At 50.8% G+C, this 26,350-nt stretch overlaps 1 pseudogene; it reads right to left on the reverse strand.

Moving 5' to 3' along the window:
- Nucleotides 1–264: 264 nt before the first annotated feature.
- Nucleotides 265–26,088, reverse strand: LOC136515421 (putative disease resistance RPP13-like protein 1; annotated as a pseudogene).
- Between the last annotated feature and the right edge of the window lie 262 nt (nucleotides 26,089–26,350).

A 26,350-nucleotide genomic window follows, 5' to 3' on the forward strand; every position in this document is an offset into this window, starting at 1 on the left:
CCGAGCCCCCGGGCGGTTCGGGCAGAACCGTTTGGGGGTTTTTTCATGTTGCCAGCTCAGGAGGTTTTTGTTTTGTCAGCGAGTGCGCGCGAGCGCACCTACGGATGTAGCCCCCAAGCCCCCGGGCGATTCAGGCAGAATCGTCTAGGGGTGCTTGTCAGCGGGTGTGTGTGCGTGCTTTTTAGTCGAGAGGGAGTTGTCAACCAAGGCGTCGTTGCGCAGCCATGGCGTTTAGATTTTTTTAAGGATCAGGTGAGACGGAGCTCACGGATAAACGAGGGAATCTAATGACGCAGGACACAGAAATTGGGAGTAATCTTCCTCCGTTATCTGGCCTCGGATAAACCTAGCAGGAAAACTAGCACATGTGCTTCCAAAAATGCTGCGCAAGATTGCGTCAAATCTTTCAGGCTGCTCTTGAGCGAACCGATGTATCTCCTCAGGATGTACTGTAGTCTGCAAGGATGGCTCGATTTGAGACACTCATTCGTTGAAAAGTGACCTCATCAGCTTCACATCTTCCATACATGTCTCAACTATAGCCTCACAGATATGAATGCCTAGGCTCTTCAGGCTATCTGGAAGTCTTGGCAACTTCTTTAGCTTGTGAAGAGCAATAGTCTAAGGCCCCGTTTAGTTGAAGCCAAAAACCAAATTTTTTTGCATAGTACTCGTCACATCAAATCTTACGGCACATGCATGGAGTACTAAATGTAGACGAAAAAAAAACTAATTGCACAGTTAGCCGAGAAATCGTGAGACGAATCTTTTAAGCCTAATTAGTCCATAATTAGACAATTTTTGCCAAATAAAAACGAAAGTGCTACCGTAGCCAAAAGCCAAAAATTTTTGGAACTAAACGGGGCCTAAGCTCATCAAGGTGAATGAAAAGCTCACTGATATCAGGGAGAGCTTCAAGGTTAACACAATGCTCGAGTTCTAGGCATCGTAGGCCACTAAACTTTTGTTCCAACCAGCTTGGGCACTTCCATCCTCTGTAGCCATATATTACTAGTTTTGTTAGCTGTGACGGTGGGCAGAGGCCCTCAATTACCTCCGATTCGAGGTCTGGATGTTGACTAGACGGCTGCAATGGCCATTCAAGTATCAATGTTGTCAGGTACTTCTTGTCAGATAGCTTGGCTTCTAGTGCTCTCTCCTTGCTTTCCACATTTTCAAGGCCACTGATTCTCAGTCTGCCACAAAGGTGATTTAGTCCCTCCAGCTGCTGCAACTCATACCCCTTCTCCTTCCTCACTCTAAAGTCACTCAATTCTCGAAGTGATTTCATCTCCGCAACCCCAGGAAAACATGAAACCTTAGTTTTCCCTAAAAAAAAAACATGAAACCTTAGAAAAATGAAATAAACGATGTCCGGAGTTCTTGACGTGTCTCAAGCTATTCAGGCTACTCATGTTCTTCACGTTGGAGAATTCTAAAAAACCCTGGAGCTCTAAAGTCTGCAGATGATATAGTTTATCAAAATGTCTTGGCAAATGTATCTGACTGTACAAACTGTTGGTGAAGGCATTGATGGTGAGAGAACGTAGATGTTTTAAGTCACAAATACAGGCAGGGATCTTCACCATTTTGCCTTGTAGAGGCACATGCACAACACGCAATTTCTTTAACTTTTTCAAAATTCCCTCAAATTCTTGTATGGTTATTATAGTCAGACCTTCAATGCTAGTAATGATTAATGTGCGTAAATTTTCTAATTTGCAAATCTGCTTGGTAAACTTCATTGGTTCGTTCAACCTCACAAAAAGATGGCGAACATCAGGAGGGAACTGTTTCATCTCACTGCCATCAATTCGGGTACAATCATTTCCAGCAACCACGGTAGCCAATTCATGCAGAAGATCATGAGTAGTAACCCACTCATTCTCATTGGTGCTATTTGTGTATTTTCCCGTTTGCATAAATGAGCATGACACCAGTTCATCAAAGTAGCCATGTGCTATATATTCCATTTGCTCAACAGTACCTGTAGTTTTTATAAAGCATTCTGTCATCCATAAGCCAACTAACTCAGCACGTCCAAACTTGTATCCTTGGGGAAATATGCTGCAATATGCAGAGCACCTCCTAACATGCTCATCAAGGTATTGATAGCTCCACCATAGAGCTCCCATGGTATCTGTCAACAAGTCATGATCTTCAACTCTTCTCCAAATGGTAGCTTTTAATTGTTTACGTAGTTGTGCTCCTACTCTTGCTGCTAATGGTGACCTCTTCAATTTTTTTGCAATCTTTCCGCCTATTATCTTAAAAGTTTCTGATTCTTGGTCACCAAGATTTGTGTCATGTAGTGCATAATGCATAAAAAGGTGGAAGAAATCCATCTCGTTCTAGTCAGGTATTAAGATAGGGCTATGACAACGTAGATACTTAGCTGAATTCATCTTTGTCATCCTTGGCAGTCCATACATCATCCAAGACTAACAGGAACCTTTTGCCTCTCAGTGCTTCCTCTAACTTCATCTGTAGGGTGTCAAGATTACTGTAGTCATGGCATGGCTCCCCTAAAGCTGCCTCAAGCATCTGACGATAAATTCCATGCACACTGAAAATCTGATTAACCTGAATCCACATGATAGGTTTAAAATAGTTCTCTGTGTTGGCCTACAGGATCACCGGCTCAGGTGATTTGACCACTCACCAGTCTTGCCGAGCACCCGTTAGTGTTGCTGAGCACCCACTAGCTATGCCGACCACGAACAAGCATTGTCTAACCACACACTATGGCTAGAGGTAGAAGAAGAGGGAGAACATAGCATACACACACAGCCAAAGACACCAGTGTTGGCCGGAGCCCTGTATAGGAGATGGCAAATCTGAACTCTATTTACTGAGTTGCAGCGGCGAACTATTTAAACAACTATATCCATCTAGTCCTAGTACAGCTGCCCTGCTGCAACAGTGACTAGATAACACAGCAGGACTGACTTCTACGCCTGTCCCTGCATGTGGCTACAGTCCGGCAGGTGAGCCGTTTGACGTCTGCCTCTACAATAGCTACAGTACCACAACAGGAAGCCTTTTTGGCGATGCCTTCCCTTGCTGTGTGTTCACACAAGTAAGCAGTAGATTATCTAACAATTCTTTCTCTAATCCTACTGTTATCCCTTGTACCCCTCCATGTCGATCATCTACTTTAGCTCCGTGAGTCGAAGATGTCCGAGCGCCTTGGTGAGGACGTCCGTGAGTTGCCGACCAGTTTCGACGAACCCGATGACGATCTGCCCTTCATCGACATAGTCCCTGAGGAAGTGAAACTTCACGTCGATGTGTTTGCTTCGGTCGTGCAGAACCGTATTCTTTGCCAGGGCGATGGTGGGCTGGTTGTCCACCATCAGTACTGGTGGGTGAGCTTCCGCACCGATCAGCTCGCCCAGCAGCCGACGTAGCCACACAACTTGGCACGCTGCAGTGGCCGCCGCTACATACTCTGCCTCACACGTAGATAGCGCCACCACCTTTTGTTTCAGCGACAGCCATGAAATTAGAGCCGACCCGAGGAAGACGAGCACGCCAGAGGTGCTCCGTCGTCCGTCGATGTCCCCTGCCATGTCTGCATCGCTGAACACAGTGAGGTGCAGCCTACTCCCGTCGGTCTTGGGGAAGATGATCCCCTGATCCACCGTCCCTTTGACATAGCGCAATAGCCGCTTCACCGTAGCCCAGTGATCCTCTCTAGGATCCTCCATGAAGCGACTGACGTAGCCTATGGCAAACGCAATGTCCGGCCTCATGTGGACTAGGTAGCGCAGACCGTCGATGATGCTCCGGTAGAGTGTTGCATCTACCTTCGCCACAGTGCTAGCCTTTGTCAGCTTCAACCGCTCCTCCATCGGAGTCACGCATGGCTTACACTCAGCCATGCCGCTCCGCTCCGCTCCAACAGCTTCGAGGCATACGCACTCTGACCGAGCATGAGTCCCTCCTTCTCCTGTCTCACCTCGATGCCGCGGTAGTAGGAGAGTACGCCGAGATCGCTCATTCAAAAACGAGCCACCATATCGCGCTTGAAGCTGTTGATGTCCTCCATGCGCTCCTTCCTTCGTGCGCACCGCTGGAACCCAAGCTCACCCAACGTGGCATCAAGCTTGGCGTTCCATGCTCGTGGGGCCTACCACAGCTCGTAGAGCGCTTTGCGCAGTCGGAGCACCCTGTGCTCCTCTCCCTTGACGGCGAAATCTGAAGGTTGCCTGACGAAGACCGTCTCCGCTAGCTCGCCATTGAGGAAGGCTGATTTAACGTCCAAGTAATGGACGCGCCAGTCCTTTGCTGCTGCCTAGGCTAGTAGCAAGCGGACAGACTCCATGCGCGCTACTAGCGCAAAGACTTCCTCGAAGTCGATGCCCTTGCGCTGAACAAAGCCTCAAGCGACGAGCCGCGCCTTGTGCTTGACAATGGCGTCGAGCTCGTCCTGTTTGACCTTATACACCCACTTCAGGCTAATCGGACGGCATCCTAGAGGTGGATCGACGAGCTACCATGTCTCGTTTTGCTCGATTGCCTTCATCTCCTCTAGCCTCACCCGTCGCCAGTTTCCATCGCGCTCGGCCAGTGCGAACATGGGTGGTTCCTCTACACTAACGAGCAGAAGCTCTAGGTCATTGAGCAGCTTACCTGCCAGGCCTGAGAGCCCTGTGTCGCCGATGATGTCGTCCAGCATGCGGAACCGCACCTCCTCACCTTCGTGGAAGGCATCCACGAACTCAGTGATGCCATTTGGAGGTGAGGCAAACTCGATCGGCGTCGATGGAGTTCCCTGTTCCACCGGAATGCTCGGCACTACTTTTGGACAGCTCGTCACTACTCCTGCAGTGCTCGGCACCACTATAGGAGTCATCAGCCTCAGTCTAGGAGTGGTCGGCACCACGGCAAGACGCATTGGCTCCGCTATAGGAGTGCTCGGCACCCATCCTAGAGTGGTTGCCACCACTGCAGAACCTCCTGGCACCATTCCTAGCGTGCTCGGCATCCCTCTAGGAGTGCTCGGCATCCCTCCCAAAGTGCTCGGCACTGCCCTAGGAGTGCTCGGCACCTCTTCCCCAGCGTCTTCACCATCATGGATGACCAGGTGCTCAACGACGAAGGTGCTGGTGAAGCCGCCAGCTTCCCCCGTGCTCGGACTGCTCTAGTCCCAAGCCGCCTTCTTGTCGAACACGACGTCGCGCGAGACAAGTACCTTGTTTCTGTGAGGGTCGTAGAGCCGGTACGCCTTGGTACCCTTCGCGTAGCCCAGGAACACCATCGGTGTGCTCCTGTCCTTCAGCTTGGTGAGGATCGACTTCCTCTTCCTGATGTGACCGATGTAGCTGAATGTCCAGAGGAAGGACACGCTCGGCTTGTGTCCATACCAAGGTTCAAACGGCGTCTTGCCCGTCTGGTCCTTGGTCAGAGCGCGGTTGAGGATGAACACCACAGTGGTCACTGCCTCACCCTAGAACCTTGCCGGTATGCCTTTGGCCTTCATCATGGATCGAGCCATGCCGACCACCGTCTGATTCCATCGCTCCACCACACCATTCTGCTATGGCGAGTACGACGTGGTGTGGTGTCGCACCACACCCTGATTCACGCAGTACGCATTGAACTCCACCGAATTGAATTTGTCACCGTGATCAGTCCTCAGCACTCGGAGCTTCTTGCCGCTCTCCGCCTCCACGTGCATCTTGAACTTCTTGATCGCCGCCGCTGCTTTGTCCTTACTCGTCAGGAGTTGCAGCCACATGTAGTGCTGATAGGCACACCGGCTGCTCTACCTTCAGGTCGAGGAGGTACAACCGGTTCAGGGACCTCTTCACATTGGCAAGAAGTCGTTGCTCTGGGTCCCTGATCCTAAGGACTCCATCCTTGATCATACCTCGCTACCGCGCTCATCCAACTGACCAATGCTGATGATGCTTGAGTGCAGCTACGGGATGTAATATACATCCGTTAGCGCGCGGTGCTCCCCATTCTGGCACCTGAAGATGATGTTGCCGCACCCTTGGATTGCCACCCTTGAGCCATTACCAAACTTCACTGTACCGGTAACATCGTCGTCGAGCTCAGAGAAGGATGCCTTAGAGCCCGTCATGTGGTTGCTGGCACCAGAGTCTAGATACCATCGCTGCTCCTGATCGGTGCCCACACGTCTGAGGTGGACTTAGGCGCATGGTTCGTCGAGGTTGACAGTCTTCAGGGCTTTCCTAGGTCCTTCCACCGTCGTCGCCTCTTCCCTCTGCTCGGTCTCGACGTCGTGCAGTGCACAAAATGTCGCCATCAGGATAGTTGCATCATCTTCATCATCAGCTTGTGCCAGATGAGCCTCAGCCTTCTTCTTCTGCTTATGATTTGGACACTCCAGTGCCTAATGGCCCGTCTTCCCACAGCGCCGGCAGGCGTTGAGGTTGACCTGCTTCTTTTTCTCTGAAGAAGCCTTGCCACGGCGCTTGCCATCACTATCGCGGTTGGAGGAGGCTGCCTTCCCGGAGTTCCTTCGAGCAGCACACTCCTCTTCTATCAGTAGCAGTTTACCATTGTCCTTCGTTGTTGTCGCCTGCTCTAGGCGCTCGTCCACTGCCCGCAGATGGCCTATCACATCCTCAATGGTGAGGGTGGACAAGTCCAGCATCGTCTCTACAGTGAGAGCGATCTAGATGTACTTTGTCGGCATGGAGTGTAGGTACTTGGAGACCACCTTCTCTTCGTTGATGGTGATGCCATGGCTCTTCAGCTTGCTGATCAGCGTCTACAGGTGGAGGGAGAAGTCTTCCACCGTTTCACTATCCTTGAACTTGAGGTTGGCATACTCCTGCTTCAGAAGCTGGGCCATCGCCGGTCAGAACCGACGCGCATCGCCGCAATAGCCTCCCACGCCTCCTTAGCAGAGCTTTTCGCCCCCAACGACTCCCTGTACTCCGTCGGTAGAGCAGCAAGTATAGCCTCCAACGCTGACATGTCATCTTTCTCGTTGTCGGTGCCCTTGTCAACATCATTTCAAAACCGTTGGACTCTAACATTCATGGTCAACGACCACTCTCCATAGTTGGTGCGAGTCAGCATCGGCCAACTGGTGCCGTCGACCTCCCGCACCGTGCGAATAACGACCTCCGGTCGTGTTTGGGCAATCACAGCAGTGCCACTATTGTCGCCCATTTCCGAACCATTCGTCATCACCAGCAGTTAGTCCGCCGACGACGCTTGTACGGCTCTGAAACCACTTGTTGGCCTACAGGATCACCGGCTCAGGTGATTTAACCACTCACTAGTCTTACCAAGCACCCGCTAGTGTTGCCGAGCACCCACTAGCTATGCCGACCATAAACAAGCGTTGTCCGACCACACACACTATGACTAGAGGTGGAAAAAGAGAGAGAACAGAGCATACACACACAGCCAGAGACACCAGCGTTGCCCGAAGCCCTATATTGAAGATGACAAATCTGAACTCTATTTACTGAATTGCACTGGCGAACTATTTATACAACTCTATCCATCTATGTAGCACCCCGGTGTTACGATCTTATTTAGCACTGTGATTTAGGCCTAAGAAAATTTTCCAAAACGAGTTTCCTCGGATTTTTAATTTAAAACGTACTTGAGGCGATAAGTGAATCCTGTGTGACGTAGTTTTGCGGATTCAAATAAACGTCCAGGTTAAATTTCAGTGCGTAAAAATATTTAGGAATGTCGAACGATAATCCTGGCAAATAAATAGCGAACGGTTTGTTCTAGTAGATTAAGTAGGAAAAACAACTTTTATAAATAAAATAAAATCTATTAATAAATAGAACGATATACATATATATATAGCGTTTGAATCAAATTTAAATTCGAGCTTTGCTGAAATTTTCCTGTGCCTAGACGTTACAATTTGTGTAAATTAGTAAAGTGCTGAAACAAGCTGCTTTGATGATTGAACATACTGCACTATTCGCGGTCATAATGTCAGCCCCGCTCATGTGTCTGTGCTGCCCCTATCTGTGTCTGTCTCATTTTTGCTGCCGTTTTCACGCTGCCGCACGTGGTCCTGCTCCCTGCTCAGCTCAGTGCCTTTACGTTAACATGACATGCCGTGTAGGCTGGTCCAACTCCATGCTGCTGCTGCCGCTGCCGCTAGTTGTTTATTATCTCTGTGCTAGCATTCGTATTGGAAGTTGGCCGCACACGCGAGATGCTTTCCTCCTTTTTCTAATTACTGCTACCGTGTACTACTTTGCTTCAGTCCAGCCACTTCCCCTCTGTCTACCGAGCATCGTGGCTGCATCGCTAAGTCCTTTCTAACTCGTTGACCGGACCACGTGCTCGGACGAGTTTCGCTCAGGTCCCCTCGCCCTTTTTCTCTGCGCCGTCTTCTCACCTTCCTGTGCGTGTGCTGGCATGCCACTGTTGGCCATGGGGTGCCATCCTTCCCTGTCCCCTGCGTCGCGTCTATGAAGTTGGTGCCCTCTCGCCCGCACGCAAGAGCACCGAGTCCCAGTTCTTGCTTTTCCCCCTTTTCTGCTGCTCCTCCTCGCGTTGCTTGCGCGCGTCTTGCACGCCGGCACGGCCACATCCCTGCTGCCCGCACCAGCAGCACCTTGCCTCCACCTGTGCCGCAGTCTTGCATCTCCTTCACGAGCACCGCGCGTCACCGGCGCCCCTCCGCTTCCTCTCTCGCGCCACGCCCGAACACGCGAGCTGCCGGCATCGGCCCGATCGCAAGCACCACCGCCATCCATGCCATCCATGGCCTGTCCTGCTCTGGACCGCTACCTTTCCGATGGCATGGCTCTTCACCCTACCTCTCACGCGCCGGTGCCGCTCCCTCCTCGGCTTGCCTCGCGCGGGTGCCCCACGAGAGCACGCTGCTCGTCCGTGCTCGAGCCACGTTGACTCACGAGCGCCGCCCCTCCATGCTTGTGCCGTAGAGCCGTCGCTCGTCTGTGCACCCTGCCGTGCAGTAGCACCGCCCTCCTTCTTCCTTTCCCGCGAGTGAGCTCCCGGCCTGCGCTGGTTCGCTGACCCACAGCACGTGTCTTGGTCGCATGTAGCTTCGCCTCGCTCTCTCTCTAAGCTCCGCTGCAGCATGCCACGGTCGCCGGCGTCCCCCTCCTCTTTCTCGCCACGCCGCTGTGTGGCCACCATGGCTGCGCTGTCCGCCGTCCTCGTTGTGGCCACGCCACCACAGTGGCCATCCAGCGTCATCCCACATCACCACCACACCGCCGACGTGCCCTCACCATGGAGCCGCCTGGTCATGAGCGCCGACGCACGTGGCCAGAGCTCCACGCTGTCTCCGACAGTGCTGTGCCCACATGTGGATGCACCCAGCAGCGGTCATGCCGCGATGCCGCCTCTTCATCGCCGTCGACGGCCTCACGACCGGATTTGGCCGTCAGTCAGATTCCCTAGCAGTGCTCTGTTCTTGTGATGAGGAGAAGGTGAGGACGTAGGAATGCAAATATGAGATTGTCCGAGGGTCTAGGTGTAAATTACGAGACTCATATAAATAGTGCTTTGGACCTCGGGTTGATTAGCGAATAGCACAGGGTCCTTTTTACATTTTTGCCAGATCGGTATTGGCAGGCCGCGCGTGGGCCAGTTGCTGGGCCGCCCGCGCCGTTGCTGATTGCCGTGCTGGGCTGACCTTTGGACCGACGCGCATGGGCCGCTTGCGTCACACGCCGCGCCCCGCCTGGGCTGGCCTACTCCCGCGTTGCTGGGCCGCACGTGCACTGTGCGCCTGCAGGCTGAGCTGGCTCGCCGTCGTGGGCCTCGCTGAGGCCACGCCCACCGCTGGGCCGAATAGGTGGCCGCTGGCCCTTTAGCTTTTTAAAACATTTAGCTAATTTAGTTTCAGAATAAAACTTGTAAAATCTAAATAAAATTATGTAGGTATTTGTGGGGGTATTAACCCCTATACCCTTACGGCTAAGCTTGGGCTGGCCCGGATCGATGGGTTCAGTCCACCCGAAAGATGACGTGCGGCCCAGTTAACCTGATCGGAGTTCCGCACAAGGAATCAAGACGGATTTGGCGACCAAGCAGGATCCTGGTCGGTTAGAATAGGAATCCTTATCCGGCCACATATGGCAATTGTAACTAACTAGGATTAGTTTTCGGATCTGTAACCCTGCCCCCCGGACTATATAAGGCGGGCAGGGGACCCCTCTAAAAAATATCTCTCATTGACATATAGCAATACAAATCAGACGCAGGACGTAGGTATTACGCCTTCTTGGCGGCCGAACCTGGATAAAACCTCATGTCTATCTTGCGTCACCGTCTTGTTTGGGGCTTGCGCATCTGTCTGCCGATAATCTACTACCTTAGGCATACCCCTAGGTAGACTGCCGACCATATTTCGTCGACAGTGGCGCGCCAGGTAGGGGGTGTGCATACTGCTCTCCAAGCAAACAAGATTGTCATCATCTCCGGCTCCATGGCTACGCCCAACGGCCTCACGTTCACCGTCGGCCAGATCACCTGGACCACCAGCTCCGACGACTCCATCGCCATGACCACGGAGGAGGCATGGATTCAGCCTGCGCCGACGACTACTTCACCTGCATCGACTACGGCTCCGACCACGGTGAACACGGCTCCGACCACGGTGAACACGGCTCCGACCACGATGGACCTGGCTCCGACCACGGGACATCTGGCTCCGACCACGCCTACAGCCACGCCAATAACCCGTCGTCCGCTTCCCCGCTACAGAGGGAAGCAGATCGACAACACCGACCTGCTCGACTCCGTTGATCGGGTCGGCATCCAACTCGCTGAAACCCTGGCTCTGGTAAGTACGATTCAAATCCAACCTAATGAGCAGGTAACAGCTCTCCACAACAGATCTATCCGACCAGCTCGGACCAATCGTCCTGTGCGACTTGGAACAGATCTTGTGGTCGTATCAGCTCCTGAGGGGCGTTTCGCTCATCGCCGGCCAGACATCGTGACGGGTCTCCGACTCTACGAGTACGAAGCCCCGACGGAGAACCACCAGGTCCAGCCCTACGGCCTGCAAAACGCTGCCTCTAGCTACGCGTACGACCTGCGACGCCACTCGGATCTGTGTCCTATTAACCGATCTCGGCCGAAGCCATGCAACATCGTCAACATGGTCCGGATTGAAGATTATCAGGAAGGATCCATCCACACAGTCCGAGAGGGTGACTCCAGCTCCTCATCCGGCATCACGTCCAACGCATCTGTCCACACCGAGCTTCAGCGTCACGAAGATGAAGGCGTCAAATACGATCTGGATCTACCAGACCACGCCCCGGGTTTCCCCCAATTTCCGTCTTTCCCGCCAAGACGAGAGGATTTGATCCATGTTGTCAGCAACGATGAGCCGCCAGCAGTTGGCGAAATAGAACAAGAAAAGACTACACGCGAAGCACGCAATATTGACCGGTTTAATCACTGGCAAATCGAAGCTGAAGCAGACCAGGAGGCACGACGCATAAGGCTCCGACCTCATGACCTCAACAATGCTTTCGACAGGGTGGGGGACAAACAAGTCTTCAAGACCCCAAGCGCCAACGTAGCCGTCGCCATGGCGACAATGCAGCGGCTGCCCAACACTCCCGAGACTCAAGTAATCCGTGATGACATACAAGCTTATCTGACGGCTACTATGGCTCAGACCGCAGAGATGAACCAAGCCTGGGCTCCATCCGTTTCTGTCGAATCAAGCCACAGCCACCAATACTCAAGTCGCTCACAGCCACTCAACCAACGTGGCTCGCGCAATAACGACCCACCAGACAACCGTCAAGGCGGAAACGGTGGTCATGACGGTGGTCGGGACGACAACCGCCGCCGGGAGGATAACCGCCACGACGTTCGAGGCGACAACCGCCGAGATAACCGCGACAATCGCCGTGATAACCACGGTCGCAGGGCTAATCCAGATGGCAATCGAGATTGCCGCGATGGCAATAATGATCTCCGCCATTACCTCGGTGGACGTGATCTGCGTGCTCGCATCAACCAGAGAGCCGACGATCGTGCATCCCATGAAAGCTATCGCCGTATGGAGTATGACACCGCCCATGGTCCGCCGGGTCTGAAGCAGTTCACTCCACACCTGCGCCAAGTCATATGGCCCAAGAATTTCAAGCTCGAGAAGCTTCAGAAGTACGACGGCAAGGAAAACCCCGAATTATGGGTCATGCTCTATGAAACCGCATGCCGCTCAGCCATGGCTAACGAGCACGTCATGTCTAACTACTTCCCAGTCGCTGTTGGTCATGCAGGTCACCAATGGCTGGTTAGCTTGCCAGCGAACTATTTTGACTCTTGGCAGGAGCTCAGGCAGGCCTTCATCGACAACTTCATCGCTACTTGTGAACAACCCAGCAACAAGTACGATCTGCAGCGGATCCGAGATCGAAAGGATGAACCACTGCGCGAGTACGTTCGACGTTTCTCGGAGATGCGCATCAAGGTCCCATCAATATCCGACAACGAAGCAATCGAGGCTTTCGTCACCGGCCTCTGCTTCCACGACGTCCTAAGAGACAAGCTCCTCTGGAAGAGACCCGAATCGGTCACGGCGCTTTTGGCCACCGCTAAGAAATATGCGGACGCTGACGACGCTAAAAAGATAATCGTTGAAGAAGCAGCAAGGGTTCCACGCTCCGACCACCCCCCACACCGCGACGATTACCGTGGCAATCGTGGTCGGAACGACAATTTTGACCGCCGCAACCAGCGCAACGACTCCCGCGACCACCGTGATCAACGTAATCAGCGGCGCAACCGCCGCGACGATTACAGGAGCAAGCGCGCTCGGGAAGACGACGGCGAGGTCAATACTGTGAAAAAGGGCAGCGGACGTCGAAACTACGAGGACGACTACGCCAAAGCATTGAAGGGACCCTGCCAGCTCCATCCTAAATCGAACCACACCATGGAGAATTGCCGCGTCCTCAAGACTATCTACACGCGTCAACAGGCTCCGGATACGTCCAACAAGCCTAACGACGCGGGGGAACAGCGCAACGAGGACAACGACGACGACGATGTAGATCCTCGTCATAAATACATCAAGCCGACTGATCGCGTGCACACCATCATCGGCGGCAAGGTGTCCATTGAGACCAAACGAGAACGCAAGCTGCTCGCCCGCGCTTGCTTGAACGTGGCAAACACCGACAACCTTCTCACTGATCCGCGGCTTCCTCCGTGGTCTCACCGTGAAATCTACTTCAGCAGGAAGGACCAATGGGCTGCCATACCCGAGCCAGGGCATTTTCCCCTGGTCCTCGATCCTTGTATCAACAAGGTTCAATTCGACAGGGTACTGATCGACGGTGGCAGCTCCATTGATATACTGTTCAAGAACAGCCTGCCCGCTCTGAAAATAGCCCAGGCGGAACTGAAGCCGTACGAGGCACAGTTCTGGGGCGTTCTCCCCGGACAGAGCTCCACACCTCTCGGGCAGATCACGCTACCTGTGCAGTTTGGGACTCCGGACCACTTCCGCACCGACTACGTCAACTTCGTGGTCGCTGATTTCGACGGCACCTACCATGCTATTCTTGGTCGACCGTCGCTCACCAAGTTCATGGCCATACCTCATTACAGGTATCTGGTGCTCAAGATGCCTACTGAGAAAGGAGTTTTAACGCTCAGGGGCAACGTATACGCAGCTTATACCTGCGAGGACGACAGCTTCAAAATAGCAGAGGCCCACGACCTCTCTATTCGCATGGCCGAGACCATGCTTGACGCTAAGAAGACCCCGGCCGACCACTTGGAGATCCCAGAGCTCGAGGCTCCGCGCAAGAACATCAGATCCAAGGAGCACAAGACGATCCAGCTAGTCGAGGGAGATCCTAGCAAAATGGCCCTCATCGGGGCCGACCTGGATCCCAAATAGGAAGACGCGCTCGTCAGGTTCTTGAGGGGCAACGTGGATGTGTTTGCATGGAAACCTTCCGACATGCCCGGTGTACCTCGGGACTTGATTGAGCACTCCTTAAATGTCAACAGCAAAGCCAAACCAATCAAGCAGAAGCTACGACGGTTCGCTCGCGACAAAAAGGAGGCGATTAGGGTAGAAGTTACACGGCTTTTGACAGCCGGATTTATCAAAGAAGTGTATCATCCGAAATGGTTAGCCAACCCGGTTCTTGTACGCAAAAAGAATAATGAATGGAGAATGTGCGTTGATTACACTGATCTCAACAAACACTGCCCTAAGGACCCCTTTGGCTTACCTCGCATAGACGAGGTCGTAGATTCAACCGCCGGTTGTGAGCTGCTTTCCTTTCTCGATTGCTACTCTGGTTATCACCAGATCGCTCTCAAAAAGGACGACCAGATCAAGACATCTTTCATCACGCCTTTCGGCGCCTACTGCTACATGACTATGTCGTTCGGGCTCAAAAACGCCGGTGCTACCTACCAACGCGCTATACAGGCCTGCCTCAACGACGAGATAAAAGACGGCCTCGTCGAGGCTTACGTCGACGATGTAGTTGTCAAAACCAAGGAAGCACACACCCTTGTTGACAATCTGGAACGCACCTTCGCAGCCCTTAATACGTTCCAATGGAAATTAAACCCAAAGAAGTGCATCTTTGGTGTCCCTTCTGGCATATTGCTTGGCAACATCGTCAGTTACGACGGCATACGCCCTAACCCGGAGAAAGTTAAAGCTGTCTTAGACATGAAGCCCCCAAAAAAGGTGAAGGATGTCCAGAAGCTCACCGGCTGCATGGCTGCTCTAAGCCGTTTCATATCAAGATTAGGAGACAAAGGACTACCGTTCTTCAAACTGCTCAAATCGTCCGAGAAGTTTGAGTGGTCAGAGGAAGCAGACGCTGCCTTCACGCAGCTGAAACAATACCTCATGTCACCTCCGGTACTTACTGCTCCCAGAGAAGACGAAACTCTCCTACTTTACATTGCGGCAACCGATCGGGTGGTTTCCACTACAATGGTGGTCGAGCGCGACGAGCCGGGCCACGCCTACAAGGTACAGCGGCCAATTTATTTCATTAGTGAGGTACTCAACGAATCCAAGACCAGGTACCCACAGATTCAGAAACTGCTCTACGCCATACTGATAACATCCCGAAAGTTGAGACATTACTTCGACGGATATCGTGTGGTGGTCATGACCGAGTATCCTTTGGGGGACATCATTTGCAATAAGGATGCGAACGGGCGCATCGTCAAATGGGCAATGGAGCTATGCCCCTTTTCCTTGGAATTTGCAAGCCGTACTACAATCAAGTCTCAGGCACTCATCGATTTCATCGTCGAGTGGACAGACTTAAGCACGCCTGCCTCTCTGGGATCCGACGAATATTGGACGATGTACTTCGACGGTTCTCTCAACATTGACGGTGCGGGAGCAGGAGTTCTTTTCGTATCACCATCCAAGGAGCAGCTCCGGTACATCCTCAGGATTTATTTCCCAGCATCTAATAATGCCGCCGAGTATGAAGCATGCCTGCATGGTCTACGCATTGCGGTTGAGCTTGGAGTTAAACGTCTCTATGTCTATGGAGATTCGGCTCTGGTCATCAACCAACTCAACAAGGACTGGGACACGACCAGTGAAAAGATGGACGCATATTGCAAATCGATAAGAAAGCTGGAAGGCAGGTTCTATGGCATCGAGTACATACACGTGGTCCGGGACAAGAACCAGGCAGCGGATGCGTTGTCAAAGTTAGGATCATCCCGAGCCAAAATCCCACATGGCGTATTCGTCCAAGACCTGCTCACGCCTTCCATTGAAGACAAAGATTCAACGACCGACAAAGTTTCAGACCAGCAATTAGTGGCTACGGTTCCGGCGCCGAGCACAACCGAGCCGCTTCCGACTACTCATGAGCCGGACTGGAGAACACCTTTCATCAAGTACTTAACAGATGGTAGCGGTTATATCGATCGAATAGAAAATGAACGCCTGATGCGTCGTAGTAAGCAGTATCTGCTCGTCGATGGCAAGTTATGGCGCAAAAACGCTAAGGAGGAAATCTTAATGAAGTGTATAACCCAGGAAGAAGGCAAGCATCTCCTAGACCAAATCCACTCTGGCTCCTGCGGCAACCACGCGGCCTCAAGAACACTGGTTGGAAAGGCCTTCCGAGCAGGGTTCTATTGGCCGTCAGCAGTGGCCGACGCAGAGAAGCTAGTCCACCGCTGTGAAGGTTGTCAGGTCTTCTCCAAGAGAATCCATGTACCAGCACATGAGATCCAGACGATTCCAGCCTCTTGGCCCTTCGCCTGCTGGGGACTGGACATGATCGGGCCTTTCAAACTAGCTCCTGGGAAATTTACATGCGTCTTCGTGCTAATTGATAAGTTTTCTAAGTGGATAGAATACATGCCTCTGGTACAGGCATCCTTAGAGAAAGCTGTCACATTTCTCGACCAGGTCATCCACCGTTTCGGCGTGCCCAACAGCATCATTACTGATCTGGGTACTCAGTTCACCGGGAACGCTTTTTGGGACTTCTGCGATGAAAGGAGCATAGTTGTAAAATACGTCTCGGTGGCGCATCCTAGAGCTAATGGACAAGTCGAGCGGGCAAATGGCATGATCTTGGACGCATTGAAGAAGAGGATGTATAGAGAAAACGATAAAGCTCCTGGAAGATGGCTCAAGGAGTTACCAGCCGTGGTCTGGGGCCTCCGAACTCAGCCCAGTCGTAACACCGGCGTCTCACCATACTTTATGGTTTACGGCGCTGAGGTAGTCCTCTCACCAGATATAGCTTTCAGATCAGCACGGGTAGAGAACTTTGATGAAGGCAAGGTCAATGAAGTACGGGAGCTAGAAGTCAACAGCGCAGAGGAGAAAAGGCTTGATTCTTGCGTACGCACGGCCAAATACCTTGCTATTTTGCGCAGGTACTACAACAAGAACGTTAAAGAGCGTTTCTTCGTGGTCGGGGACTTAGTCCTAAAGTGGAAGACGAACCAGGCTGGTGTCCACAAACTCGCAACCCCATGGGAGGGACCCTTCATGATCAAGGAAGTCACACGTCCAACGTCTTACAGGTTAGCTCATCTGGACGGCACGGACGTACCGAACTCATGGCACATAGACAAGCTTTGACGTTTCTATGCTTAACTACTGAGATATGTACTCTACTTGTATTTTCGATTTACTTTACTAAAGAATTATGATTTCTCCGACCACTCTAATGTGTCACTCCGAATTTTATGGTTATTCTAACTTAAGCCAGTACAAGCCGACCACCACTCCTTCTACGGTTTTCGGAGCAAGCCCTGTCTCCGGTTCCTCCCAACACGTGCACGGGATCCGCTCTCTACGTTGCGGGTGATCGGCAGGTCCCCCCTGGTTTGACTTGTTTGCGTCCACGTGTGCACAGGTCATAGTACCTCACACTTCGACCACATGCCAGACTAGGGCCGCACAAACTTTTCAGGATGACGTGTCGAGCAAAACGGTACAACTAAACAGAACGTTAACACGTTCCCACTTAGTTACACCAACAAAAAATTTCAAGCTTAAAGTACGTTTTGCATAAAACCAACAAGCTTACAATGATATACAGTTACGTTATTACAAGCTTGCCTGAAAAGGCTCAAGTTTACAATAACACAACTATGTCCTCCTTCTACAGCTCTAAGCCTATTACATTGGCTGGTCGGGGCGCATGGCATTTACTGCTCGCCGCCTCTGATACCCTACTCGAGTCTCGGGGACTCTTGAGCTAGTCAAGCTAAAGGGGATGGCCCCGCCGGTGCCTGGCTGGTCGAGACCGCAGGCTTCGTTGGTTGGCTTGCAGCTGATGGCATTTCCAGCTGGCTTGTCGATGGCATACCCTGCACAGGTGCTGTCCCACCTCCGCACAGGTTAATATCACCAATTATCTTTGACGACAAATCTAGCTGGGCCGTCCGAAGCTCTTCGGCCTTGTCTGGGTCTATTTCCTTCGGGTACCCAGCCTCCAAGCGTTTGAGATCGATCAGGGGGTAGTGAGCACGCACCATGCTTAGCACATGGGCACCCGTGTACTCACCCGCCTCCTTTACGAAGTCTTGGAACCATCCCCATGCTTGCTTGCATCTCTCGACCAGTCCGAGCTGGGGCGTCCTTAGCTCTTCCTCTGTGAGCGCCGGGTCGATAAGGTCAAGGACGGGCACAATGCCAGTTGCCATTTCTTGGCACCGCTTGTTCCATGTGTCCCGCTCCTCGGTGGCCTTAAGGCATTGTGCTTTCCAGTTGTCACGCTCCTTGATCATGGCCTCCAGGTGCCTCTTGGCATTGACTTTCAAAACTGAAAAGAGTACAATACATCAAACGTGATGACACGACAAGGCAAGGTGGGCAATAGAATGAGAAAGGTGGTCTGGAGTGCTTACTTTTCAGGTCGTCCTTCATTCTGTTAGTATGGTCTTGGAGTTCTGACTGGCTGCGCGCTAGTCTCTCGTTGTCCTCCTTCAGGCGACCACATTCTGCAAGCACACGGCTGTTCTCCCCCTGGAGGCGGGTCACTTTAGCTTCTAAACCTGCATTACAGCTATTACTGCCAAGAACACAATCACACAAGTCCCGCACTTGCTATGATACGGTGAAAACTTACTTGTTCTCTCCCGCTCTTTGTTTTTGAGCTGGCCGACCAGGTCTTGGTTCTGTGCTTCTCGGTCTGTCCTCTCCTGGTCGGCGGCTTCAAGTTGGTGCCATAGGCGTTCCACTTTAGCCGTCAGCTCCTTATTGGTCGTCGTGATTCCTTCTATCTGGTCGAAGCACCTTTTTCGGTATCTTGCAGTTTTCATCAAGTCCTGCATTCAGATAAGCTATGTCAGACAGTTCGACTACACAACAGGGTCAAAGGACTCAAGCCAAATATACCTAGACTTCCGTCACCAGACGCTTGGCCACCCGTTCGACTCTTAAGGTCTCTTCGACCTCTGGGATTTCCTCGTGCATGACCCATTCGTCGTTCCAATAGCGCGACACATATATATGTTGTCGCCTATCTTGGGGACGGCCCAGGACTTCTTCCACTTCTTCCTCTTCAGCCTCCTGTTCGGGAGGCGGCACTGGTCTGGAGTTCGCAGACTCCACGACCACCAGGGCTTTCCCACGAGCCGTCGCGTCGGCAACCATGTTCTGGCCAACTTCTGGCTGCTGCCCCTCGGCTAGATCCAGCTCCCTTGGCGCTGTGGTATCCGCCTCATCAGGGTTCGTGCTTGGAGCACTTGTATTCTGCTCGGGGACTGGCGTCTGGTCGTCCGCCTGCTGAGGCCCAGGCGGAGTCCCTGCCATGGGCTCCTCCATGGCTGGTTGCTGAGCAGTTTGTCCCGCCGTTGTTGGTAAGGACGTTCCGCACCCAGCTAGCTGGTCAGGGCTTTCGGTGGACGCCGATCTAATGCATTCAGAGACAAATTCAGAAGATAATAGCATCCAATGCAAAATGCAAAGCTTACATCAAAAATATAGATACTTACAGTTTTGACTTGCGGAAGGATGTGGTGAAGGAACGTCTCCTCGACCGCCCCTGCTCCGCTTGCTCGGCAGTTTCCACCGGGACTTGTTCAACCTTCGGTACGGGCGTCGGAGTATGATGCGGCATGTTCCCTTCGTCTGTGCTCTGTGTTGCAGTGGTCGGTGCTGTGACCACTGCTGGCACAGAGGAGCCACCCTGCTCCAATGGCCCCACCTGCCTTCTCCTCTTTCGGGGGACGAGCCGGAAGATGTCCGCATCCTCTGCTTCGTCGTCCGACAGGGGGAAGATGGCTTGACGTCGTTTGCTGACAGCCGGACGCTTGCCAGCGGCTCTGGTCGAGGCGTCTTCTACGGTCTCGAGAACCGCCCAGTGAACGTCGTCGGTCCTAGCACTGGTTTGGGCGGCTGGGCCGGTAGCTTGCGGCCATTCTACACCAGGGGGAGGCGACACGAACACTTCTGCTCGGTCACGGCCATTACACTGAGACACAAAATGAAGGAAAAGATAGTTATTTTCTTGATACAACATGACTCTACAGTTAAAAGGAGGCGTCATTTACCTTTGGGGGAGGACGAGCCAGCTTGAAGGCGTGCTCGATGGCGTTCAGTGCAACATAATTGGGATCAGCCAGGTTGAACAGCTCTCCAATCCTGGCCTTGATCTCCATCTTGTCGAGCGGCTCCTTCCTGGTCCTCGTTGGATCAGCGCCTCCTTGGTACTCGAAGCCAGGATGAATCCTTTTCTAGCAGGGTTGAATTCTTCGGCTAATGAAGTTGCCGACAACGCTCGGGCCATCAAGCCTTCCCCATAGGATCATCCCGAGCAGTTCGGCGATCTGCTCCAAGTTCTCGGGCCTCTCTGACCAGCTGCTTTTCTTCTCTGGAATCAGTCCCACATCGCACAGAGTGATGGTGTTTGGCTCTTCACGGATGTAGAACCACTTCTTGTACCACTCGTCCAATGAGGTGTTCCAGGGGCAGTGCAGGTATTGAGCCTTCATGCCGTCACGCAGGTTCAGGTAAACGCCTCCGGCGATCTTCGAGCCACCGCTCCCTTTCTTCCGAAGACAGAATAGGTGGCGAAAGAGGTCGAAATGGGGCTGGAAGCCACCATAAGCCTCGCAGAGATGGATGAAGGTGGAGACAAGAAGAATCAAGTTGGGATGCAGATTGCAAATCCCAATCTCGTAGTACAAGCAGAGACCCTGAAGGAAAGGGTGCACTGGAATCCCAAAACCCCATTTGAAGAAATCTTCAAAGACCACAATCTCACCTGGTTGTGGATCGGGGAAGCTTTCTCCTTCCGGTGCACGCCATCCCGCAAGTGCCTTATTGTGGAGCACTCCCATGGCGACAAGGTCCTCGATGGTCTGCTCGTTGCTCCGCGACTTCCACCATTCCTTCGCCATGACCCCGCCTTTCTTCTGGGCGTCTCTCTTTGCCATTAGTTCGTCCTTACTAAGTGGGTGGATGCGGGAGACCGAGGGGATTGGTGATGATTTTTGGGGGAATAGGGTTCGGTAGGAGGAAGAAGAAGGTTGCGGCGGCGGATGACAATGGGGAATGGTATGAGTAACTTACCAGATCTGCATTATATAAAACAAAGAGCACCGTCGTTTTGTCCGCCCGAGAATATTGGGAGTCATGCGCACGCGCCGCAGACAGTTGTTCACACAACCTCGAAATCTACGCCAATAAACGCGCTCCTTCGTTAACAGTGTACGCGCCTCTTCGTTGATGGTGTAAGGGGGCCCACACTGACACACCTCAATACAGGTGTCAACCGACTGTTTGCAAAAAAAAAGGAAAAAAGAAGACAGAATGGCGTACTATACCTATTTACTTTTTTGACCAGACGTGTCAGACTGGCCTTGGCAGAGAACAGAGAAAAGTACACAAAATAATAGTACAAGCAGCGCAAGTGATCGTGGATTTGCCTTGACCACTACTGTGCTTGGATACTGCCCAGACCACTAATATGCTCGGGGACTGCACAGACCACTACTGTGCTTGGATACTGCCCAGACCACTTTTGTGCTCGGGGATCGCTCCGACCACGGCCGTGCTCGGGGACTGCCCCGACCACTGCTTGCATTATGGTTCTCCTTGGCTACATGTGATCTGTACTCACATACAGTTAAGAGACTTTTCTTTAGACCTCGCTACAAGGCTCATACTTCGCCTTCCAGCAAGCTCGGGGACTGCGTCGATACGATGCACCTGCCGGTGTATCTTGTTTTGCCTGTACGGCAATTGGATTCTTAACCTCAGCGGAATTTCTTTTTTAGACCCTGGCACCACGTGCCTGTGTCACCTACTACCAGGCTCGGGGACTAAGTGGGCATACTTCACCTTGCGGTGAATGTGTTTGTTTAAATCGACCCCTGTGTTTTGAATGATTATGAGGATTATTAGTATGCTCGGGGACTGCCCCGACCACTGCTTGAATAATGGTTCTCCTTGGCTACATGTGATTTGTACTCACATACAGTTAAGAGACTTTTCTTTTAGACCTTGCTACAAGGCTCATACTTTGCCTTCCAGCAAGCTCGGGGACTAAGTGGGCACACTTCACCTTGCGGTGAATGTGTTTGTTTTTCGACCCCTACGCTTCTGGTGTTTAAGGATGCTATGCTTCAAGACCACTTATATTTCTTTTCAGAAATACAAGTGGGCACACTTCTCAGGACAAAAATCTTTTTCTTTTTTCTTAAGAGCACCATACATTCTTCGGACAACCTACTTCTCCGGTGATGACGGTGGTCGGAGGCGTCAAGAATTCAAGCCTCGTTTGTCGGAGAAGGTTAAAATGGCGTGTCGCAGCATAATACATGATACTCAGGGACTAGCTGTGGGGGTATTAACCCCTATACCCTTACGGCTAAGCTTGGGCTGGCCCGGATCGATGGGTTCAGTCCACCCGAAAGATGACATGCGGCCTAGTTAACCTGATCGGAGTCCCGCACAAGGAATCAAGACGGATTTGGCGACCAAGCAGGATCCTGGTCGGTTAGAATAGGAATCCTTATCCGGCCACATATGGCAATTGTAACTGACTAGGATTAGTTTCTGGATCTGTAACCCTTCCTCCCGGACTATATAAGGCGGGCAGGGGACCCCTCTAAAAAATATCTCTCATTGACATACAGCAATACAAATCAGACGCAGGACGTAGGTATTACGCCTTCTTGGCGGCCGAACCTGGATAAAACCTCGTGTCTGTCTTGCGTCACCGTCTTGTTTGGGGCTTGCGCATCTGTCTGCCGATAATCTACTACCTTGGGCATACCCCTAGGTAGACTGCCGACCATATTTCGTCGACAGTGGTCAAAAATAATGAAACTAGTTTTGTTGGGTTTCTAAAATCATGATCTACCTAGTAGTGTATTTCGTTCACATAGACTCGGTATGTTTTTAGGGTTGCTCTAATTATTTAAAATGCTTAATATTGTTAAAAGGAGAACTTGTAAGAATTATTGTGATAAATTGGTAATAGTGTTGAATATGAAATTTGTACAATAGGCTCCTAGCAATATTAGGTACTCATTGTAGTTGTTGTAGCTCTGGAATAATTAATTTGCTAAATAGATAATGATGTCCTATTGCGAATAAAGATTAATTTGATAGAATGAAATAAAGAAAACAACTTGGGTTTATATAACTAAAATAATTATTGGGAAATAATGTCTTATCCGATAATATGGATATGTAGCCTAAGTATGTACGTCGTTAGAGCGAGTTTGTTAGCTTGTGAGGCGTGATCGTGTTTCTAAGCAATTCGGCTACCATTGATTATTTACATCTATGCATTTGCATCAATGCATATCGTATAGGTACGATGATGGATCAACTGATCAATTGAAGAATGATTGGGAATCCAAAGATGGTGTAATGGTATTCTCTCTAGGAGATGATGCAATGGGAGTTCTATTCAATTGATGGTGGATGATCTGAAGATGCAATACTAACTTTTGGTTATATCTTATCTAGGCAAGCCCCGGTGCATACCCCTACTTTTTGCAGCTTAAATACTATTTGTGCATTAAGTTTTAAGAAGTTGAATGAAATCCACTTGCATATATATCTTTATTCTATGAGTCTTACTAGTATGACAGGATCGTGTAGAATGTCATGCTACAGGATTCTGGTAGAAGTCGAGTGATTGCCTGTCACTCGCGAGATATAGGAGATATATTATTGGATTATCATCACTTGGAAAAATATAAAATGGTGGAAAGGAAAATAGTGACCGGGCAGGGATATGGTTTGGGTACTGGGGGGTGTAAGGGGTTGTGTCCTACGGTCAACAGGGCATGACTTGGTTACACTTTTTCCTGTCCGTGTCGATTAAGGACCGGTCGTTGCAAAAGGCTCTAGGCAAGTCACAGACTTATTATCCCGAGTACATACTTGGGGATGGGCGCTTGGAAGACTTGTTGCTCTCTTGTCGTGGATCCGGCTCTTTCCAGACCAACTGTCAGGATTTTATTTTGGTGGAGGAGGTCCTTGTATTGCATTGAGTCTAGGATTCAGGGGCGGGGGCTTGGAGTCCTAGTTTGGACGGGGACCTGGACACCCAGGATAGAAGAGTGATGTGTTGGTCCTGCTTGTGCCTGGGGTACAAGCGGGACGTGTGTTTTTGGGGTATCCAGCTGGAGGCATTGATTCGCGAATCACCGGGAAATCCGGTATGACTCGTCTGCGGTCTAGCATTAGAGTAAGAACTGAAAGATGAAAGATGGAATAGAAAAATGAATTCTGATTGCTTACCACCTGCTTGAAAGTAGTACAGGTGCTTATATAGAATGGTTAGTTAATGAACCAATACGGCTATTAATAAAAATCAAAAATAAGGACGCACACTTAGTAATGCATCTTGCAAATAAAATAAACCCACAAGCCAGATAGCCTTGCATATCTTTGGAGTCTTTTCTTTCCTCCTGTCGGGTAAGTCTTGCTGAGTACAATTGAGTACTCAGGGTTTTATTCCCCCCGTTGCAGGTGACAGGTGGATGCTAAAGCTGACTCTTATGTGTGGATTCCTCTTGGTGGACTCAGCGAGGATTCCTTTACGCTATAATCGTAGTCTTTATTTATAACTCTCACTAAATATATTTTTTTATAAATAAAAGTTTTATAATCTGTTGTCATATTGTACATATCGAAGTTTCATCATGTCAGGAATAGATATTTATTTCCGCTGTAATTCTGATCATATGTTTATATTCCTCTGTTAAATTAAATTGCATAACTCTGATAATATGATTACATTCCGCTATTATAATAATAAATATTATACTCTGATGTTGTACTACAAATGATGTAAGAAATGGTTAAGAATGATGCAAGCTTTATTTTCTCATTTGTGATCCTGATGGCATAAATGTGGATTTTCGGGTTCTCCCCTAGGGTGTGCCCGACAGAACCGAGTAATTTGGTGTCCTTCCTTGGGTGCTTAGTGTCTAATGGAAGACAAGCACTTCTGGGAGGCATTAGATTAGGCGGTTCTGCCACAATCTAGTCCTAGTACAGCTGACCTGCTACAACAGTGACTAGATAACACAACAGGACTGACTTTTGCGCCTGTCCTGCATGTGGCTACAGTCCGACAGGTGAGCCGTTCAGCGCCTGCCTTTACAACGGCTACAGTACCACAACAAGGAGCCTTTTCGACACCGTCTTCCCTTGTTGTGTGTTCACACAAGAAAACGGTAGATTATCTAACACTGTTCCTTCAAAGGTACAAACATGTTGTGCTAGTGTTGTCTTCCTAGAACCAGCAATACTGTAGATACCAATCACTGAATAACACTTGCTGTTACTGGAGGCTGGTTCGCAAACACTTTCATGGAGCATCCTTCTTATGTCATCACGTTCCTTGTCTCTACCAATTATGAAACCTGTCACAGATGAAGTAGTGGCAATCCTGGCTGCGCTGTTTGCAGGATCTGATATGTCATTGCTACTGCTACCACTAGTCAGCCTGTTCGGCTGGTGCTGATACAATCGTATACGATTGTGAATTATTACTGCTGGCTGGTTTGATGTGAGAAAAAAATACTATTCTGACTGAAAATTTACGATCGCTTACGACCGAGCGAAAAGCTGAGTAATGGTGCTAGCCAGCGGTGACAAAAGCTGAGACCCTTCTTCAATTATGTTTTCCAACTTCTTTAGAGCATTCTTCAGTTTTCTGTTTTTTCCAGAGGTGATTTGTTTCACACGGTTTATAGTTATTGCTGACTTGGTTCCCGACTGAGACATGACCTGCATGAAACGATTGAAATGTTACACACTGACACTTAAGTTTTAGGCGACATTTGGATGCTGTGGTATTGATAAACTAGAGTGCGAAAAAAGTTATGCAACAGTTGCTAAGTGCATCATCTGATTATTCTTGCCTTAGTTTCATTTTTTTTTCTGAACAGAGATTATTCTAACTGTTTGATTTTCAGTTTCAGAGAGTTTTGATTATCAAATCTGGAATTGCAATTCTACTATAGCTATTAGCTAGGTGGACTTGTAACCTGCTTCTCGAGGCGGTGATAGTCGGCGACGTCAAGGATGTCCTCGGCGTCGTAGAAGGCGGACTTGAGCCTACTCGCCCACTGCTCCAGACGATCCCGCTGTCCGGGAGGGATCTTCTCGGCCCGTTGCCGCATCAGCTCTCGTCGAAGCCGAGAAGGGCAAAGCCATGGTTGAGGAGCCTGGTGGTGATGGGTGACGCGATCCACCCCAGTGTGGAGATGGCCCACCCGACCGCTGCAACCTCCGCCATGGACGCAACCAAGCAAGCAAAGGAAGCAGGAAGGAAACCCAGAGTGTGCGCGTCTGTGTTCTTGGTTTCTTGCTCAGCTCAGCTCGGTGGAAATTCTAGTTCGTGGACGAGGCAGTTCTAGGATTCTATCCACACATCGTGGAGTG

Source organism: Miscanthus floridulus, chromosome 17, assembly GCF_019320115.1.
Source record: "Miscanthus floridulus cultivar M001 chromosome 17, ASM1932011v1, whole genome shotgun sequence".
Taxonomy (NCBI): domain Eukaryota; kingdom Viridiplantae; phylum Streptophyta; class Magnoliopsida; order Poales; family Poaceae; genus Miscanthus; species Miscanthus floridulus.